The sequence below is a fragment of the Penaeus monodon genome, chromosome 31 (assembly GCF_015228065.2).
Source record: "Penaeus monodon isolate SGIC_2016 chromosome 31, NSTDA_Pmon_1, whole genome shotgun sequence".
In the NCBI taxonomy this organism is placed as follows: domain Eukaryota; kingdom Metazoa; phylum Arthropoda; class Malacostraca; order Decapoda; family Penaeidae; genus Penaeus; species Penaeus monodon.
Window position 1 is genome coordinate 32,503,610 of NC_051416.1, and position 620 is coordinate 32,504,229.

At 33.9% G+C, this 620-nt stretch overlaps 1 protein-coding gene across 1 annotated transcript in view; it reads right to left on the minus strand.

The window, feature by feature from the left end:
* Positions 1–492, minus strand: part of LOC119593177 (methyl farnesoate epoxidase-like) — a 6,097-nt gene extending 5,605 nt beyond the window's left edge. Inside the window, exon 1 of the mRNA XM_037942155.1 lies at positions 432–492. The gene's annotated coding sequence lies outside the window, so the exon portion shown is untranslated. The remainder of the gene's footprint in view (positions 1–431) is intronic.
* Between the last annotated feature and the right edge of the window lie 128 nt (positions 493–620).

The window sequence follows — 620 nt, forward strand, 5'->3', positions numbered from 1 at the left end:
CAGGTTGTAATAAAATACATGCAATACAAATCTTTAACCATTAGCAACATTTTTTTTGTATTTTGTATTTGCACACACATGAAAATAATGGGTTTTACATTGTATCTTTGCTTTAAAAGACGCAAAACACAACTACAACAGAATTAATGTAATAGTTGTGTTTCCCAATATTTCGCAAATACTTCTTGGTATGATTATTACTTACTGTACCTTGTAAAAACGTTTGCCTGGTAATTTATGCCTAATATTCTTATGGATTAGTGTAACTGCTTTTAATAAAGAGTAAAATATTACGATGGTCCAGACATACTATACATATGCAGTATACACTATACATACTGAAACAGAACCCTCAGATCAATTTTTTCAGTTACCATTTCAGACCACTCCACACCAAACTCCTATTCTAGATCATATCACACCAGACCTACCAGATGTATCAAGAACTAGCGTTGGAATGAACTCGACAATTAATGTGAACGCTTTATATCGCGTCGGGTCTGCGATAACAGTTTTACGGGGTAAAATCTATTTGATAGTGTAACCGTATAATCTCTCTCAATATAGGCAGACGTGCCCACTCGAAATGGATACAAGTTACCACTGATAACGAAATATGA